The sequence below is a fragment of the Garra rufa genome, chromosome 6 (assembly GCF_049309525.1).
Source record: "Garra rufa chromosome 6, GarRuf1.0, whole genome shotgun sequence".
Classification (NCBI taxonomy): Eukaryota; Metazoa; Chordata; class Actinopteri; order Cypriniformes; family Cyprinidae; genus Garra; species Garra rufa.
The window spans coordinates 20,517,180-20,535,532 of record NC_133366.1 but is presented as its reverse complement, the minus strand read 5'-3'; the positions used below and the strand labels follow the sequence as shown (position 1 = coordinate 20,535,532).

The 18,353-nt window shown below is 37.0% G+C and overlaps 1 pseudogene; it reads left to right on the top strand.

Moving 5' to 3' along the window:
- The first annotated feature begins 8,323 nt into the window (after nt 1-8,323).
- On the top strand, nt 8,324-11,176 carry LOC141336878 (uncharacterized; annotated as a pseudogene).
- The last annotated feature ends 7,177 nt before the right edge of the window (nt 11,177-18,353 follow it).

Genomic DNA, 18,353 nt, shown 5'->3' with positions numbered 1-18,353 from the left:
ATCAGGGACAGATTGATCTTCTGCAAAAAGTATGGCGAATGGACTGCTGAGGACTGGGGCAAAGTCATATTCTCCATTGAAGCCTCTTTCCGATTGTTTGGGGCATCTGGAAAAAGGCTTGTCCGGAGAAGAAAAGGTGAGCGCTACCATCAGTCCTGTGTCATGCCAACAGTAAAGCATCCTGAGACCATTCATGTGTGGGGTTGCTTCTCATCCAAGGGAGTGGGCTCACTCACAATTTTGCCCAAAAACACAGCCATGAATAAAGAATGGTACCAAAACACCCTCCAACAGCAACTTCTTCCAACAATCCAACAACAGTTTGGTGAAGAACAATGCATTTTCCAGCACGATGGAGCACCGTGCCATAAGGCAAAAGTGATAACTAAGTGGCTCAGGGGACCAAAACGTTGAAATTTTGGGTCCATGGCCTGGAACCTCCCCAGATCTTAAAACTTGTGGTAAATACTCAAGAGGCGGGTGGACAAACAAAAACCCACTAATTCTGACAAACTCCAAGAAGTGATTATGAAAGAATGGGTTGCTATCAGTCAGGATTTGGCCCAGAAGTTGATTGAGAGCATGCCCAGTCGAATTGCAGAGGTCCTGAAAAAGAAGGGCCAACACTGCAAATACTGACTCTTTGCATAAATGTCATGTAATTGTTGATAAAAGCCTTTGAAACGTATGAAGTGCTTGTAATTATATTTCAGTACATCACAGAAACAACTGAAACAAAAATCTAAAAGCAGTTTAGCAGCAAACTTTGTGAAAACTAATATTTGTGTCATTCTCAAAACTTTTGGCCACGACTGTACATCTTGGATAGCCTAAGGGTGAGTATATATATTCAGCAAATTTTGATTTTTGATTAAGTATGAGTGTTAGGAAGGTTACTTGTAATAGGTTGTAGTAATAGGTTACAGATTACAAGTTACCCTATTTAAAATGTAATAACTAGTGTAACTGTTTCAGTTTCTTTATTAATGTAACTGATTACATTTGATTACTTTTTGATTACTTTTCTAAATTTAAATTTCTAATATTTTTCTCAACTGTTAATCATTTTCAAACATTTAACACAGACATGGTTAATTTTAAAGTAGTACTCAACACTAATTACTGTCAGACTTTCAAAATCCTTCATAACTTGAATTAAGATTCTAATCATTTAATTTTAAAGCACAGCCACTACACAATCACACTTTAGAACCTCTTCTTACTTTGAGATCCTTCTGAGGTTAAATGCAGATTTAAAATCATAACAAGATGTAGTTTAATAGCTGTGATACTGTTTTTGAAATCAAATCTTGACAAACTATGACAGGAAACACTAGTATCTAACAATCCTTGAAAAATAACATAGAATAAAAAAAATAAAGCATATACACTCACCCAAATAAACCAGTTATCAATTAAACACGTGCCCTATTCTGTGTCCTAAACCCCTGAAACATTGATGTCTCAAATTTTAGAGCAGTCAATGCAATTAAAAAAAAAACAATTAAAATCTGTATGTGTGTGAAAAATAATCAGATGTAACCCCCCTTTGTAATCATTAACATTTTCATACGTAAATGTAATTTAATTACTGTTACAGATTACAGTTACACAAATTAGTTAATTAAATTATTTATTAATTAAATTACGTAATTCCGTTACATGTAACTAGTTACTCCCCAGCACTATTAGTTAATGATACACAGTGCATTTACTAATTTTGAATCTTTTAATCATTAATCTATATTTATTTTGACCTTATTGTTACTTTTATTGTTAGAACAAACTATTGTGCACAAAAAGACCTTACATTTCATGTAATGAGTTACTCCCGAACACTGTTAACTACTGGATTAACTATGTTTAGTTTAGACTCTTTCAAAAGCCATAGTAAACAAGCTCAAAGCATCTTCTCACTGTTCAGTTATAATAAAGTTGAAATGTGTAAAAGTGTAGTCAGTCTGAAATCACATTTGACTCGTTTTACTTTCTTAATGCATATTTCTGGCCCTTCTGTGAACAATTTATTGATTATTGATTATAAGAAAAAAAATGTCTTTCATATATTTAAGAGGAGTCAATGCAGGCAAAAACACATTTTTTATGCACCTGTCAAATTTGAGATTTTGGGCTTTATGGTTTTTCATGAAGTGTTTTTTTTTTTTTTTTCAGACTAGTGGGAAGAAAACATCCAAAAGACACTGTTAAGTGTTTTTTTATAGCACTTTATTTATTTGTCTCAATAGATTTCAATTACAATACCTATTTTGAAATGCCATTTTCTCAAAATTAGTTTTTTCTCCTACACTAAGCCAAAAATTTCCACTTCAGTAGCGCGTACACACACCAAACTTTTGATTCCTGCCTATATCCTGAAGGTTTTTTACAGAAGGATTTGTTCATATAAAATTTGCTTGATTTTATACCACATTTTATTCCTCAAAAAACTGTAAAAATTTATATTTTCTGAATTATGGAGTGACAAAATGAGACAGCCAAAATTCCTTATGTAAAAACATTTGATCAAAAGAAATTAAACAAGAGTTTTGAATCTGACCTCATCAAGTGTTTAGGTTTTTGTACTAGAAATGTATGCAAATTAGCACTTATTTCATTAAGTAATGCCTCATTTGCATATTAAAACAACATTTTAAAGAACTTGCAATACAAAAAATGTTTGCAATTATCAATGTAATCAATCAACTGAGTAAGTAATGTGTAAACGCTTAGTTTTTTTTTACCTTATTCACCTGCAGTGTCTCGCCTTAATTAAAATCTTTTATCACAGAGTGATGTTTTGTAATAACTAATTATTTACTAAACTCTCATTATATTATAGTATGCAATGCTTACTTTTTATAACCCAGTCAGTCTATGATTCATAAAATCCTTATATAAATATTTTTTGTATTAAATATCTGTTTTTGTAAGCGAAACGCAGTCTGAATTGACTTTAATTGTGCTGTCTCACTCTAATTGGGCTGTGTATATATTTAATCTTCAGTAAATTATCTTGATTTACCGCCACAAAAAGTCTCCTAACAATGTGTGTGTGTATGTGTGTCAGGTTATTTCATTATACCCTACTACCGGCGTTCCAGTGAAAAGACAGAGTGTGTGTATGTGTGATTATGTGTGTTTGTGTCTGCTGTCTGAGAATCTACAAGCAGAGACCGCAGAGGGACTTGTCTGTGCGTGGGGCTAAGTGAAGGTGACAGTGTTTCTGAGCAGCTTCCTCCCGCACAGGAGAGTGATGAGACTCCCTGTGATTGAAGGAACATTCCTGCAGGCATCCTGCAAGGCTTGTAGGATTCAGAGCACCGTCACCAGGGGAACAGCAGCCACAGCTACCCCAGGCTTTAAGGTGTTAGCCTATTGCGAACAGCCACCGGCACGCTGGAAGTGACCTGGCAGAGACAGAAGTTCAATTAGAAACTGCTTCTATAGGATGTGCACAATAATAACCATCATTTGTGGCATTTACATTGTTTTACGCTATACATATGTTGTATATTAAAAGAAAACTGCATTATATGTCTAAAAGCTTAAAAACTGAGTTTTAAGTTCAAAGATTGCATTTAAGTAGACACGTCCGTGATGGAGGATTTGGTTTAGGCAATATGCATGATTATGAGTCTGTACTGGAAAGCAAACAACTTTCTAAGATCCATATTTGCGGAAAAATATCAGGTAGGGTGGAAGAGGCACGCAGCACAGACTGTCAAGGTTCTTAAAGGTCTAGTTAGCAGAGGTAATAGATGAGAGTTGTCAGTTTCACAGTTTATGAGCCCCACGTGTCCCCTGAGAGCTACCGTAGCCTCTGGCCATTCTGCCCTTACCTAAGGCATGGACCGCTGGAAAAAAATATAAGAGAACCTGATGCTTCTAGTCATTCTGCATCCCTGCATCCATCTCAAAATAATTGGTGAGGCACCTTTCCACAGAAACAGAGAGGGGGTATGAAAGAGTAATAGCTTGCAGCAAAACTGCACAGGTCTGTTGGTTCAACTCTGATACACTGAGTCGGTGAAGGTTGTTTCTCCAGCGGAAAGTTTGGAAAAAGTTCCGTGTGACTTAAATGATTAACTGTGGATCTCGGAAATGGACGGTCTTTTTGTTCGCAATAGTTTGTTCTTATTTGTCATTTTTAAGAGAGTTACGTCATTTAATGACAAAATGAATGTAACTGTAATCTGTTACAGTTACTGAGAAAAAATGTGTAATTACATTACAGTTACTTATGAAAATGTTATCAATTACAAAGGGTTTATATCTCTTTTTACATACATACACTCTTAAATAACAGTGCTTTAAAAGGTTCTTCATAGCAGTGCCATGGAAGAACCATTTTTGGTTCTACAAAGAACCATTCAGTCAAAGGTTCTTTAAAGAATCATCTCTTTCTTACCTTTTCATAATCTTAAGAACCTTCTTTCCCCACAAAGATCCTTTTGTGAAACAAAGAGGTTATTCAGGAACTATTTAGACAAAAAAAGGTTCTTACTGTGAAGCACTTTTATTTTTAACAGTGTACAGATTAGATTTTTTTTTTTCTTAAAATTGCATTGACTGCTCTTAAATATGAGACACCAATGTTTCAGAAGTTTAGGACACAGAATAAGACTGTGAAGAAAGAAGTTTATTTGATAACTGTTTTATTTTCTATTTGGGTTTGTGTATATGCTTATGCTTTTTTTTTTTTTTTTTTTTTTAATTAACCATTTTTATCCAAAGCATTGTTAGATGCCATTGTTTCCTGTCATAACTATGCAAAGATTTGATTTCCAAAACAGTATCATAGCTATTAAACTATATCATATCATATGATTTTAAATCTGTATTTAACCTCGGAACCAGTTTCAAAGTAAAAAGAGGTGCTGAAGTCTGATTTTGTGGTGCGGCTATGGTTTAAAATGAAATGATTATAATCTTTATTCAAGTGAGGAAGGATTTTGAAAGTCTGACAGTAATCAGTGTGGAGAACTACTGTAAGGTTAACCCTGCCTGCTTTAAACAGTTGAAAAAATTGTAATTTATTAAATTAATTTTGAAATTTTAAGTTGTATAAATGAACATTAATTCATTTAATTCATTCAGTTTAATAGACAAACATGAACTAATATTGAAAGACTAGAAGTATATTTATAAAACATTACATTAGCCTTGATTGATCGATTCTGTAGGAAATGTTATTCATTATGAATTTATGTTAAATAATGCATTAATGTTGGTGATCTGGACCATTGTAAAATGTTAACTTTAAAACATTAATTGTCTGACTTCAATAAGTTTATGTACATGCTAAACCAGGGATTTCCAGCAAATTTCATGGGAAAAAAAATGAATACACCTTACGCAAAAATAAAATTTTAAAAATTTACTTCAGCTTCAATCAAAAATGCTTACTCTAATGCCTCATGAAAGTATATAAAAGCATGAAAATATGTGACCCTGGACCACAAAACTTGTTTCTTCTTAAGTAGCATGGGTATATTTGTAGCAATATCCAAAAATACATCGAGTCGAAATGATACATTTTTCATTTGTGCCAAAAATCTTTAGGATATTAAGTAAAGATCCATGTTCCATGAAGATAATTTGTACGTTTCCTACCGTAAATATATCAAAAGTTAATTTTTGATTAGTAATATACTCAATTTGGACAACTTTAAAGGCAATTTTCTCAATATTTGGATATTTTTGGACCCTCAGATTCCAGATTTTCAAATAGTTGTATCTCAGCTAAATATTGTCCTAACAAACCATACATCAATGGAAAGCTTATTTATTCAGCTTTCAGATGATGCATAAATGTCAATTTTAAAAAGAATGACCCTTATGACTAGTTTTGTGGTCCAGGGTCACATATGATAACATTATAGAGCAGGTCAAAACACATAAACACTTAAAACATAACAACTTTATGCTTAATCTGCTTTTTTTTCTTCCTCACACCACATTCAGCCTCTTAGAATCAGTTGCTTTTTTGGATTGATTTACCGTAAATATCAACTGTCAGAAACCTGTGAAAATAGGTCTTTCTTATCCATGCGGTTGAAACGCATGCATGCAAAGGTTTCGGCCCTGCTCCCGACAACCTGTCCAGCATCTAATGACTACCCCAATCTCCATTTGCAATTCTTTCTCTCATCTCCCTCCCCTCTACGCACATCCATCTCTAATCTGGTAGAAGAAAGGCCCTTCTCACCCGCAGAACTCTGGGAAGACAATACCACTGGGTTTTACACTACCTGTAAGCTCAGAGATAAGAAGGAAACACAGTGAAATTAGGGGGGAAAATCATTATTCTCTGAATGAGACGTCTCGGGCTTGATCAGAGGGCAAATCAAAGCCCTATCTCTTAGGCTACTTAAACATTCACTTTAAAAGTCGGCAAACTGATTGTACTCATATGGAAATCGTGGCTGCCGTGCCGTCACCGGCCTGCATTCTCTCCTGTCTCCAGGTTCTCCGGGATCCCAGCAGAGCCCTCACTCTCCCCTTCATTAGAATCCTCCTGGTGAGGGGCAGACTCTGAGAAATGAGCAAAAGATGTAAATTCGAACGCAGAAAGGAAAAGGTTCAGATCTTTTCGCTTTTTTTCTCCTGACAAGCTCCGGAGAGGATAATGAAACAAGAAATGTTATGGAAACTGAGAGTAGTTCGTCTTTTATGGCTCAGACGGTGTACTGGGGCGCTGCTGTTTCAGACGGACGGCTGTGCTTTTGTCAGTCTGTGGGCATCAGCCGCGTATCGTGACAGGAGGACACTTGAGTACATGGAGACGTGTTGCCTAATTTTACAGTTGATCATTAAATCATGATCCTATACCAACAAGCCAAGAGAAAAATCAGTTGAATTAATCCATGCGTTTTTACATTTTACAAAACAAGCAAATAAATCATCCAAAATATTTAAAAAGACGCATTCAGGCTTTTAATTACCCGCAACAGCGTTTGATATTCCAAACACTCATTCTGACTAAAAAGGCCTTGATTTCAGGTTCATCTGTACAGCTTAATAGCAGTTCCATGGAGCATGCAGATGGCAACAAGAGCCGCTTGCTAGGCCAAGACCCAAACATGCATTAAGATTACCGTGATCCTCATTAGCGCCCTGACGGACAGCATCATCATCATCTATTAGTGCGGGGAAAATATTCAGACGGGGTGCTCTCAACAGCTCAGTGGCCATGAAATTGATCACCTTAAAAAAAAGATGGGGGAGGGATAGAAGGAGGCTATGGCGTTCTTATACACTGGAAGGATTCATGCTCTTGGGCTTCTGCATTGATGGGCTGTCATGTAGCTGATAAGACTGTGCTTTAATTGGGGAGTGTATTAAACACTGTGCATGGTTATTGGGTTTTCATATTAATGGAGCTTCAACTTGGCATGTACTTAAAGAATGAAATCTAAATTATTGATGCTGACGATTATTAATTTTGATGTAGGATATGGAAAATTCTTGTATTCTGTAGATATGGCTGATGTTTCATTACACGGGTGAACCTGAATTGTTTAAACTCTGAGCTTGAAATAAATATTTATTCAATTTATCTTACATTAATAAAGATGTTGGTGTATTTAAGCAATAACTCATGAGCAAGAGTGCTGTTGTTTCTGAATATGTAATTCGGCAAGTAATTACAGACATGGCCATATTTGGAAAAAGCATATGATGGAAAATCATGTAATTCAATAAACAAAGTTATTATTAAAAATAGCCCCAAATTACTCAAGAAACAATGGCAGAATTAATGTTGGCCACTTTGTTTGCTTTCTGAATGCTTCAGCATTTTTGAATGCGTTAAGTGACTGATTCAGTGACTCACTCCTAAAGACAGAAGGTGCGTCTAAAATTGCATACTATCTGAGGAGGTATTACATTTGATTTGAACTTCATGATCTGTTAAAAAATGCTCTATGAATGGTTTAGTATGACTAACTACGTTTACATGTGCACCAATAATACAATTTTTCCAATAATCAGAGTAAGATGTTTGCATGACATGAGTAAAACTTTTCACTTCAGTTTGCATGCAATTTTCATTATTCTGATTATTCGCTAATAAGTGTGGTTATTTCTACTGTCATTATTCATATATTCCACAACAAAAATGAGGAACTCGCATTAGGTATGTTACTGCCCACTGTCCACTTAAACTCTGCCAAGGACGGTCCCAAGCCAGGCTGAAAAAGGAGGAGGGTTGGGCGTAGGGCTAGCTACCCTACCCTGTGAAAAAACAGCAGCTACAGAAATGTCAAAGAGAGAAAACAACGTCTTAGTCCTGGGAAGAGATGGTTCTTCATCAAGAAGAAGTATGACGCCGTGTAGTGAAAGCCGGGAACCGGAAGCTACAAGGCCGACCACCATTCTCTCCGACCAGGACAACATCGGAGCATGGAACGTGAGGACCATGTACGAGGCAGGCAAGACAGCGCAAATGGCAGCAGAGATGCGGAATTATAAGTTGACCCTGCTAGGACTCAGCGAAACACGATGAGTACAATCTGGACAGAAAAGACTCATTACGGGTGAGATGTTGCTGTACTCCGGACATGAGAAAGAAGATGCCCCACACACTCAAGGAGTAGCACTGATGTTGTCCAAAACAGCTCAGCGAGCGCTCATCGGATGGGAAGCCTATGGCCCAAGGATCATCACAGCATCTTTCTGGACCAAGAAGAAGAAGATAACGATGAATGTAGTGCAGTGCTACGCGCCAACCAATGACAGTAGCGATGAAGACAAAGACTGCAGACCATCCTGGAAAGTTATTCTGAGAGGCATGTAAACATCCTGATGGGAGACTTCAATGCAAAAGTGGTACGAGGAGGTGATGGGAGTGTATGGACTTGGTGAAATGAACGAAAATGGGGAGAGGTTCGCAGACATGTGTGCTTTAAACAACCTAGTGATCGGGGGCAGCGTCTTTGCACACAGGAAGATACACAAGGCAACTTGGGTGTCACCAGATGGCAGCACCGAGAACCAGATAGACCATGTCTGCATCGCCAAGAGGTTCAGGAGGTCTCTTCAGGACGTTAGGGTGAAGCGTGGAGCTGATGTTGGGTCGGACCACCACTTACTGGTAGCACGACTCAAGCTGAAGCTGAAGAAGGAGTGGATGGGATCAGCTGTACAACGCCACAGGTACAGCATAAGCTCGCTGAGAGACGCACAGAAGAAAGAAGAATTTAGAGTGGCTCTGAACAACAAGTTCCAAGTGCTGCAGGAACTGATAGAAGAAGAAAAAGAGACTATCGACAACAAGTGGAGGAAGGTGAAAGAAGTCATGACAGCTACATTTAGGGATGTTCTAGGGCCTGTGAAGTACCATCACAAGGAGTGGCTGTCAACAGAGACAATGAAGGAGATTCATGACAGGAAGGAAAAGAAAGCAGCTGTCAACAACAGTAGAACCAGAGCCGAAAGATCCAAAGCACAGGAAGTATATTCACAAGCAAACAAGACTGTTAAGAAAAGTATTAGAGCCGACAAGAGAAATTACATGGACAGTTTAGCAACAGAAGAGGCGGCAAGAAACGGAAACATGAAAGACTTATACAACACCACAAAGAAACTATCAAGGAAGTTTAGCAAGCCAGACAGACCAGTCAAAGACAAAGATGGAAAGACACTCATGGGAGAGGAACAGCAGCATAACAGGTGGAAGAAACACTTTGAAGAGCTGTTAAACAGACCAGCCCCAACAAACCCGCCAGACATAACACCAGCAGCAGATGATCTCCCCATAAACTGCAGCACACCGACCAGACAGGAGATCCGCAAGGCCATAGGACAGCTAAAGAACGGCAAGGCATCAGGCCCAGATAGTATTCCAGCTGAAGCACTGAAGGCAGATCTAGACACCACCGTGGAGATGCTGTTCCCACTATTTGAGAAAATCTGGGAGGAAGAGCAGATACCATCAGACTGGAAAGAAGGGTACATTATCAAGTTACCAAAGAAGGCCGACCTCAGCAACTGTGATAACAATCGGGGAATTACGCTCCTGTCCATACCAGGAAAGGTGTTCAATCGGATTATCCTGAACAGAATGAAAGACCAAGTAGACGCTCACCTGAGGGACCATCAAGCAGGCTTTAGAAAAGACAGATCCTGCACAGATCAGATAGCGACCCTCCGTATCATAGTGGAGAAGTCCTTGGAGTGGAACTCCTCTCTCTACATCAGTTTTGTAGACTATGAGAAAGCTTTTGACAGTCTGGACAGGAGAACCCTTTGGAGCCTTCTCCGGCAATATGGTGTGGCAGGCAAGATCGTCAACATTATCAAGAACTCATATGATGGCATGTCCTGCAGAGTAGTCCATAGAGGCCAGCTCACCGATGCCTTTGAAGTGAGAACTGGAGTTCGTCAGGGATGTTTGCTCTCGCCTTTTCTCTTCTTGCTGGTCATTGACTGGATAATGAAGACGTCAACGGCAAATACAAGAACAGGAATTCAGTGGACACCCTTTACGCAACTCGAAGACCTGGACTTCGCAGACGACCTGGCACTACTATCCCATACCCGTTAACAAATGCAGGAAAAAAACACCACAGTGGCCACCAACTCTGCGAAAGTAGGTCTAAACATCAACAAGGGAAAGACTAAGATCCTCAAATTAAATACCGCAAGTAGTGACCCAGTCAAACTGAACAACGAAGCCTTAGAGGAAGTAGACTCCTTCACGTATTTGGGAAGTGTCGTCGACAAGATGGGCGGAACTGACGCGGACGTGAAAGCGCGAATAGGAAAGGCAAGAGCAGCGTTCCTACAATTAAAAAATGTCTGGAACTCAAAAGACCTGACTCTACAAACCATAGTCCGACTATTCAACTCCAACGTCAAGTCAGTTCTACTCTACGGAGCTGAAACCTGGAGGACCACCTTGGCAACAACGAAGAAAGTACAGACTTTCATTAATTCATGTCTGCGAAAGATTCTTCAAATCCGCTGGCCAAACAAAATAAGCAACCAGGATCTGTGGCAGAGAACCAACCAACTCCCTGCAGACGACGAGATCCTGAGACGCCGTTGGAAATGGATAGGCCACACGCTCCGAAAGCCACTCTTCAACATAACCAGACAAGCGCTGACCTGGAACCCCCAAGGCAAAAGAAACAGAGGACAGAGGACAAAGTCGCGATCTCACAAAGTTCTCTAATAATTAATGGATTTATTACATACATTAAGTACTTTGTTATAATGAGAGGACAAACGAGTTTGCGTAACTCAGCACTGAACAAAACTCCAGTGTTTTGAGCGGTGAGGGGATGCTTGAACTGAAACATCTTTGACTGGCCAGTGCGTTCAAGGAAACAACAGATATGTCTGTTATTGGCAACATTGCTCAGTGCTGCAAAAACACATTGTAAAGAGAAACCTCTGAAGCTCTCCTGAGCCCAAACACAATTACGCATTGGAGCATTTGCCAGATCTGTTTCGCCAATCCTATTTTTGCAGCCTCAACTGAAGATGCTCTTGCTTTTGTTTGGGGGTGTTTATCATCTCTAACTCGCCCATAGAACCAGGACTACTTCAGAATAATGTCACAGAGTTCATTCAGCAGCATGCTTGTTTATCCGAGCACATGCGTGCTTTGGTCAGAGCTGTAATTTTGCAATTAAGGCATTTACATGCCTGTTTATTGTGATTAAAATAAACATACACCACATAGTTTAATGAGATTATGCTTACTATGATTATAAGCTTGTAGGGATAGTTTCCCAAAAAATGAAAATTCTGTCATTAATTACTCGCCCATGTCTTTCCAAACCTGTAAGACCTTTGTTCATCTTTGGAACACAAATTAATATATTTTTGGTTAAATTCGAAAGCTTTCTGAACCTCTATGGACAGCAATGCAACTGACACATACAAGGTCCTGAAAGGTAGTAAGGACATTGATAAAACATCAGTGGTTCAGCCATTCACATGCATCCGCTGTGGTACTCTTGTGAAAGCGCTGTGAAGACTGACACAGAAGAGAAGAAATTGTTGAAGCATCAAGCACAGATGAATCTCTAACTGCTGCAATAGAAAAAAAAACTCTCTTGATATTTTAAGAACCATTGCAGAAGAATAAAATAAAGCATATTTCATTACCTTTTGAAACTTAGAAGGGTTCAATTTCAGCAGATGATTTTACCATCGCCATTATCGTCAGAGCGCACTTCCATAGTACAATCAGCATCTAGCTCATATTCGCAATCTCAGCCATTTTCAATGACTTCAAAATCCTTATTTTGATCACTGGCAGCTTATGTTCACCACATCCACCATCAAATGGTCAAATGATTTTGCTGATGATATTCTTTTGTATTATGCCTGCGATAATTACGAGTGAAACATCACATCATTATTGTCTATAAAACAGTGCCACCTCAAGGACTAAAGGTAAATTGCATGTATTTAGTCATCAGATATTTATATATTTTTGCTCACAAAAAAATATACTTACATTATTATGCGCTTTGGGTCTCTAGTGACCCTATACACTTTTTTTACAACAAATGAATCAGAAAACAGACATTATTTTATATTTTGTATATCTTGTTTTATTGTTTATAATGAATAGATTGAGGAATACTAAGAAAGCTCATGCCAAACCTAAAAAAAAAAAATGAAGGAGGGAGAGGGTAGTAAATGACATCCCGGGTCGCTAAAGACCAGACGTATGCATTTAAAGGTTAATTGCAATAATTGCCAAAATCCCATTATAATCGCATTATGATCATTTTCACGTACTTTTTTAATGAATACTATAAAATCCGAACATACAACTAATGGCATGTACTTTTTTTCACCTGCTGTAGGTATACTGCTTGTAGGAAAGTATTCATATGAGGAGAGCCAATTGTTTTGTTCCTAAACCAGCATATTTGAACAAATGGGTTGAATAAATGATTCAGAATGCTCACTCATAAAGACAGTCACTTGTGCAAACACTGACAAGAGGAGTAATACAAATTAATTTTCAAAGCAGATGGACGTTCCAAGAGCTGTTGGAATGTTATATCAGGACTTTTGGGATGCTGTTCAACCAATAAGATTAGTAGACCTTAACTAACTTTTAACTCAGAGGAACAGTACATTTCTAAATGGCTTTGTATATGAAGTTCATTTGCTTTTGAAAATTTATATTATGAAAAGTTTTTTTCTTCAACAAGCATTGAAATATTTGTCAACTTTTCTGTGTATTTAAAAGCCCTTACTGCAGATCTGTCAAAGCAAATTTGAATATGAATGCTAAAGTGAAGTGATTCTTTATAATGTCATCATCTAACCAATGTTGGTTCATGACAAATGATTGACATACCCATTCAGTAATCCTGATCTACAGCAGGTGGTGTGGTAGAGTTATGAACTCAGAGAATCTGTTCACACTGGCTTTCACAGGCTGTCTGCTGTGTGGAGGAAGGTCACATAACCTTGGACCAGCCAGACCCATTGAGCCTCTGAGGCAAATAAGAGCTGTCACTGTGGCATTTCACAGCTTATTCCCATGATAACAAAGAAAGAATAGCCCCTAATAAGAATCAAAGCTATCATCGGACCAATCAATGATTTCTATTTATATACAGAGCAATCCAGATGCAGCCAAAGAGAAGATGGCAATCACATAGCAGGTATTATATGTACACAACTTGCAGTATGAAATCATCCCAAAATTGAAAAGACAGTAATGGAGATATTCTGAGTTTCCCTTGGGAGCACATTTTTCACTATTGTGTAGAATCCTATTTGAACTCTGACCGTTACACTTTCTACAATGGAGATATAAACAAGAGTGTTATTATGTAATTGAACTCAATGCCTATGAGGACAATTGTCTTCAAAATGAGCGCTGGAGGAACTCCAATAATGAGTTAAAACGTCTTTGTGTCTTGTGCCTGTGGGGAGCTAGCTATGATTAATAATTACTGCTTTAATTGTCTAATGTTAATTAAACACAATGTTATTATCTGGAATTAGTTGGAAATCTGGCCGTATTTGACTGTGACTGAATGGATGAGAATAACCATTGTTTCAAGACTGGTCTCACAAGGTCTTTAGAATGTGGGTACAGCTTCGTAGACATTTCATGGTAATTCTTATTTTATAGAAACATCAGTCATGTACAGCTGGAAAGCCACTTACACATTTAAAACAGTTGAGTGTTTCTTTCAGTTATGAGGATTTTTGATAATTGTGCAATTATAGAGAAAAAAATTATTAGGAATTATTTGGATTTTTTAATGTGTGGATAATATTACTACAATTGAAAAATTTATTTTTAATGTATATTTTAAAATCTAATTTGTTCCTTTGAGGGTGGATTTTTGGCAGCCATTGCTTCAGTCTTCAGTGTCACATGATCCTTCAGAAATCATACTAATATAGGAGTGTAACGATTTACTCAAAGTTCAGTTTCTATCACAGTTTTACAATCACTGTTTTGGTATGGTACAGTATGAAAAAGGACTGTGGGAAAAAAATAGAACAAAGAATGTCACTAGCAACAGCACAAATAAATACACTCTTAAAAATAAAGGTTCCAAAAGGGTGCTTTTGCAGTAATACCATAGAAGAACCATTTTTGGTTCCCCAAAGAACCTTTCAGTGAACAGTTCCTAAAAGTATAATTTTGAATAACATAAAGAACCTTTTTTCTGCATTTGAAAGGTTCCATGGATTTTCAAGGTTCTTCACAGGACCATTGATGCCAATGGTCCTATGTATTTTTTTTTTAGTGTACAGCAGAGCAAAGATACAAATAAAATAAACAGTGCTTTTCATGTTTTTTAGGTAGGTCTAACATTAGATTTTATGTACAAAAATTAAATAAAGTATTCAAATGTAAAATTGCATTGCATATTTGACTGTATAAATTAAAGATGAATCCTTATTAAAGTTACAAAAGCTATTCAATCAAGAGCAGTGAATGATTTCCTTTTGTTGCTTGATTTGCATAAAAAAAAGTGCTGTCACTTTAAGACAATGCACGGATCCGGTACACTGATAGGCTACTGTACATTCAACCAACTATGTCCAACTATGTCTTTTTATCTCAAAATTCTGACTTTTTTTTCTCGCAATTGCGAATTTACATCTCACAGTTCTGACTTCTTTTCTCAGAATTGTGATATAAACTCACAATTGTGAGTTATAAAGTCACAATTCTGAGAAATAAACTTGCAATTCTGAGAAATAAAGTCACAATTCTGAGAAATAAAGTCGCAATTCTGAGAAATAAAGTCGCAATTCTGAGAAATCAAGTCACAATTCTGAGAAATAAAGTCGCAATTCTGAGAAATAAAGTCACAATTCTGAGAAATAGTCACAATTCTGAGAAATAGTCGCAATTCTGAGAAATAAAGTCGCAATTCTGAGAAATAAAGTCACAATTCTGAGAAATAAACTTGCAATTCTGAGAAATAAAGTCGCAATTCTGAGAAATAAAGTCACAATTCTGAGAAATAAAGTCACAATTCTGAGAAATAAAGTCGCAATTCTGAGAAATAAAGTCACAATTCTGAGAAATAAAGTCACAATTCTGAGAAATAAAGTCGCAATTCTGAGAAATAAAGTCACAATTCTGAGAAATAAAGTCGCAATTCTGAGAAATAAAGTCGCAATTCTGAGAAATAGTCACAATTCTGAGAAATAGTCGCAATTCTGAGAAATAAAGTCGCAATTCTGAGAAATAAAGTCACAATTCTGAGAAATAAACTTGCAATTCTGAGAAATAAAATCACAATTCTGAGAAATAAACTTGCAATTCTGAGAAATAAAATCACAATTCTGAGAAATAAAGTCAGAATTGCATGATGTAAACTCACAATTCTGACTTTTTTCTTCAGAATTGCAAGTTTATCTCTTTCAATTCTGACTTTATAACATGCAATTGCTTATTTATTTATTAAATCAGAATTGTGAGATATAAACTTGCAATTCTGAGAACATGAGTCTTTTTCTCCCTCAAAAGTGGACTTTCTAACTCGCAGTTGCAAGTTTATATCTCACAATTCTGAAAAGAAAAGTCTGAGATAAAAAGTTGCAATAACTTTTTTTTTATTCTACTGCTCAATAAACTTTTATTATTAAGGGTTCAAGTGTGTAGCGCTAAAACCCTATTGTAATTGAGGGATTGTAGTCACACAATCTACAACGTCACCAAGGCTATCGCAAAGGGATGCCAAAATGTTTGAAAGGGGCAGGACCATTTCACTAAAATGGCTAACCTTTGAACGGAATAAAATACCTTTGCCAAACTCAAGAACATTTAAGTAAGAGCTAAATCTGAGGTCACATAAAAAAATTGTGGAGCTTGACTAATTTTTTAAAATTGAAATTTATACATCTGAATAAATAAGCTTTCAATTTATGTATGGTTTGTTAGGATAGGACAATGTCTGTCCTATCAACATGACAATTGGTATGCACAGTCTTGGTCCAAAGCACCACAAGTGTCAATGAAGAAAAAGGAAATCTGACCATAGGTGGCGCTATAACAGTCACAAACATTAAAAAATGATAATTTTTCTATGACAAATTACCTGGAAAGGCCAAAAATGATATTTTAAATTATTAATTTAGGTGGTTACAGGCTAGCTAAATAATATGTCATGCCTTTTTTCATTTTTGATCGCTGCTTTATTTTTGTGAATGTTAAAAACAGCACTGTTTAATATTTTTATTGAAACTGTAATGCATTTATTATATTTTTTTTTTTTGTAACTTTATAACTGCCATTGCTGTCACTTCTGATCACTTTCGTTGCTAAATAAAAGCATTAATTTCTTTCGAACTCTTAATGACCATAACCCTATGGGGTTGAAAACCCCCTTTATTTTACTTTCCTCACATTCTTTCTTACCTAATAGTCAGCCATACAGATGACCCATTAGGAGAGGGCCCTTTGTCTCTCAGGTGTGAATCACTAAATATTCATGGCCATTGTCACTCCCTTGCATACACAAAACATGTCTTTCAATATTGTTTTTTGTGAATATCATTTTGTAGCAAAAACTAGTCTACCACATCTCAAAAGTCTTGTGAACAAATATTCTGTATGTTATTTATGGTCTTATTTTAGTAACTTAAAAATTGTAGTTTTTCACTAACCATGCATAATTTTTTTTTTTTTTTTCAAAATCACAAACATGTACATTCATGCTGCTCACATATTGTTGTAGCCTAGTTTGTGCTGAATACAGTGTAATCAGACTTTAGTCATTAATATTTAATTTTTAAAATACTGAAAAAAGCTCAAATGTCAGGGCGTGTCAAAACTTCTCCAGTGCCCCAAAGCCACCTTAAACTTTTGAACAATATAATTTTGTTTAAGTTTGTGCTATACAGTAATTGGTATAGTCTTGGCAAATCATTTGACAGTGGATAGCTTTGATGTTAAAAATTAGTAACTAAAGTGCAGCATTAGAAACCTTTATAGCAGGATTTTGAGTAATATGCAACAGCAGCAAAGCCAGAAACACGTAAATCTTTTCCAACCCATAAACGTCTTATTCCCCTTTACATATGCCTGTATTCTCCATCACCTCCATCACATCACCCCCAGCTAGGCAGATGACACAAGCTCAAGCCCAGTGTCCCGTTCGCCAACTCTGCTTTGCGTCCGTTCCCATGACGCAATTGCAGGACGTTAATGGACCTTTCATGTGCAAAGCTCTCCGGCAGCCGGAAGGCAAAGAGCACAGGGAGAGACGAGGGCCGTGGTAATTGACGCCTAGCCTGGGAGAACAATCAAGGCCAAAGCAGCAAAGCAGCACATCCTCTAATTATTGAGAAGTCTAGCATTGAGGTACGATGATAATCAGTCTCCCAGAGACCTGCGCCTCTGTGTGGTTAGAGCCGATTTATCGTGTTTCTCTTCCCGCTTCCACTTTTATTAAAGATGATATTTCATATTGAGGGGGGGAAAAGGGATCTCCAGACAAAAGTTAAAATGCAAAGTTTCGAGTCTGTAAGAGATGATTCAGATTCTTTCTTGGCTTATCCACTGAGTACATGCAAAAAAGTGGATGAATGTGGAGCAAAACATCAAAGAGCTAGAACTAAGAAAAAGGGGCCTGAAAAATATGCCGTTAAATATTTAGTGCGAATGCCAACAGGTGGTCAAGAGTGCAACACGGGGAAATGGTTTAATTATGATGAATTATGAATGACCCTTGTACTTATGTAAATACGCTGTTCGTTGCCTAATTGAAAAAGAAAGTGGATCCATATCGAACAAAAAATTGCAAAATTAATGTGTGCATGTGTAATTAAATGACAATTAGGGTCTTAGAGTCTTAATCATAGATAAGTGGTTATTTTTACAGTTTCAATCCATTAATGAT